This window comes from Cibotium barometz, chromosome 34 (assembly GCF_041138505.1).
Source record: "Cibotium barometz isolate CiBa-2024 chromosome 34, ASM4113850v1, whole genome shotgun sequence".
NCBI classification, from domain to species: domain Eukaryota; kingdom Viridiplantae; phylum Streptophyta; class Polypodiopsida; order Cyatheales; family Cibotiaceae; genus Cibotium; species Cibotium barometz.
The window spans coordinates 6,002,322-6,005,167 of record NC_141079.1 but is presented as its reverse complement, the minus strand read 5'-3'; the positions used below and the strand labels follow the sequence as shown (position 1 = coordinate 6,005,167).

General features: G+C 38.7%; 1 pseudogene; it reads left to right on the top strand.

Annotated features, from left to right (window-relative positions):
* The first annotated feature begins 565 nt into the window (after window positions 1-565).
* On the top strand, window positions 566-1,950 carry LOC147618651 (uncharacterized; annotated as a pseudogene).
* Window positions 1,951-2,846: the final 896 nt, after the last annotated feature.

The following is a 2,846-nucleotide window of genomic DNA, read 5'->3' as shown; positions in this document are numbered from 1 at the left end:
ATACATCCTGACAAAGAGAATATCAATCCCAATCTTAATCCAGCAAAGCAACTAAAACCATTCATGACATCAAGAATGGCAATAGAAGTGATAAAAGAGGAGAAGTTCAAGGTGGTTCAATGAGATATAGTGGATGAATCAATCTGCCATGGATTCAAGTGGAGTCAGTTTCGTAAGGGTTATAGTGCCATCCAAAAGTCAGTGTCATCCCTCCTTGAGGTCAAAGGCATTAAATCAAAGCTACTTCCAACACCTACAAAAGTTTGGAGACATAGGGAGGAATTAAACACAGAACAGTTTCATTATGGTGGTCACTCATACCACATTATAGGAGAGTTTAAGGGAGAAGGTGGCAGCATATTCTACAATGAACACAATAATATATTCATGGACTTGGAGCTCTTGCAAAACAGAATGGTGGAATTCTATGATATTACATTTGAGGAGATAGGAGGTGTACTTCAGTTTGTCATCAAGCTTGATGAGTGCGAGATTATGAAGGAGAAAAAGATGGAAAGGATCACAATAACACTTATGAATAGGGCTCTTTGTAATTGCAGTAGGGATGATCCAAAGTATTTTAGTGTGCACTCCGAGACAAACATTTGGTGGCTAGGTTCATTTGAGGTCAAGAAAGAGGACCATGAATCCTTGTTTTGGGTATTTCATCACACATATCCCCAATCTCATCAAAGAACAGATGAATGCAACCAGGATGCTCCATGTAGAGAAAAGGGGGGAATTTCAAGTCCAATGGCATCTTGCGGGTGACTTGAAGACTCTCAAGTGCTTATTTAATTGCAGCAGCAAAGGGGCCAATGCAAAGTCTCCATGCCTTTACTGCATGGACTCAGTAAGGGTGATGGACTCTAAGTGGTGGAGATGACCACCGAACAGACAAATTTTGGATAAGAACTTTAAACCAGTGTTTGAGATTCCTCTTTCCAATGTGCATATATAAACGCTTCATGTTTTGTGTCGTATCATAGAGAAATTGGTATATCTCCACATTGGCTTTGCTTGGAAGATCAAGAATGTAGTAGAGAGGAAAGAAGCCATCCGTGCATTGGAGAAGGTGCTATCATAAATTGGACTACATGGAGGTAATGTCCAAATTCTAAAGGACACTAAAAAGCCATCAAATGAAAAGGAAGTTCCAATGAAGCCCTCCATTGGAGGTGTTAAGGCAAGAAGATTTCTTTCCAAGACAATGAATAATCAGCAACACAAACCTACAAAGTTAGGAAAGCAATATACAACAACCTACACAAGTGGAATCGCGAATACCAACAGTGGAAAAAGCTTCATAATGCAGTGAAAGACCATGAAGGTTCTTCAAGGAATGTTAAAGCAGATGTTTGGCATTCAATTGATACTCTGTTCCAAATGTGTGAGAAAGTCAACTACTCCCAGCAAGACAAAAAGAGCTTTCAAGATAACTTACAACCATTCAAAAAAGCATTGAGAGCTGCTTGGACTGACACCAACATTACACACTACATGGTATGTTTCTAGCTTATTGTTGTTTCCTAGCCCTCGATACTAACTTACATTGTATGTTTTCTTATGTAGCATATTCTCTACAACCACATGCCTTACTTTATCAACAAGTACGGAGATCCTAGCATTTGGAACACACAAGGACTCGAGAAATCACACCATATGGCTCAAAATGCATATTTTAGGCACACACAACATGGTGGTGAAAAAAGTAAGGCAAACAGCCTACAAGAAGTGTTCCAATGGTTCTATAGAAGGATACTACAACAACTACATAAAAAAGAAACCTCGAGGTCATCCAAACTGACGCAGACACTTAGACATATGGAAAGGAAGAGATTGAAGCGTTTCAAAGAAGCATTTAAAAACTCAGATGCCATAGAAGCACAAAACAAATGGAGAGAACAAAAGATTTTTGTTAATCGTTGGACAGATAAATGTAACACATAAGTCTTTTATAATGTATCTTTCCATTCTAATGACTTTGGCAATTCTAGTGAATCTGGCTTTCGTTTATACCTTAGCAAACGATGTTTGCCATACTCTTCTAGTTCCTCTCGGTTCTCTATGCCTAGAGACAATGCCATTGTAGCATATGTATGACGTAACCCCTTCGGTTTTTGCTGGCATAACGAGGGTAGCATCCAAAAATTTCTAAGGCAGTAGACTTCTCTATCAAAATAATCTTCTCATAACTTTTAGGAATAATCATTGCACCTAAGAACAGGGACTGTCTTGAATACAAATTTGTAACTTTCCCTTCCTGGCTCATGGCATTGTGGTAGATTATAATCTTTGCCTTGGACAATTTGCTTAGGTAGTGAGAGAGAGCTGCATCTCGGTCATAGTACTCCCTTTTATGCCACTGTGCAAGAATTCATCTTTGACTTCAAATGTACTCTACAAAACAAAATAATTAAGGAAACATAAGTACATATCACATTCACACACACACAGACACACAACACACATACAGAGAGAGAGAGAGAGAGAGAGAGAGAGAGAGAGAGAGAGAACCTAAGTCTCATCTGTTCACGAATAGTTGGTCTTGCCAAAGGTTAATAGAACTTTTAGTATCTTCTCCTACTCTGTTCATCCACTCTTTTGTGGAGTCATTCAACTTATCAAGGCCATATTTGGCCTACAGCTCCATGAAGGTTTTATCGTCTAGCACAAAAATCCATCATCTTTAAACTTCTGTGCTTTGCCCAAACATATACTAAGACACTCTTTACTATTGTAATTTTCCTCCAATGCTAAGTCATCGCTATCATCTTCCGAGACAAAACCACTACCCTCTTCCTAAAAATTGGTAATAGCACATAAAGCAAAATCTTCCCTAAGAC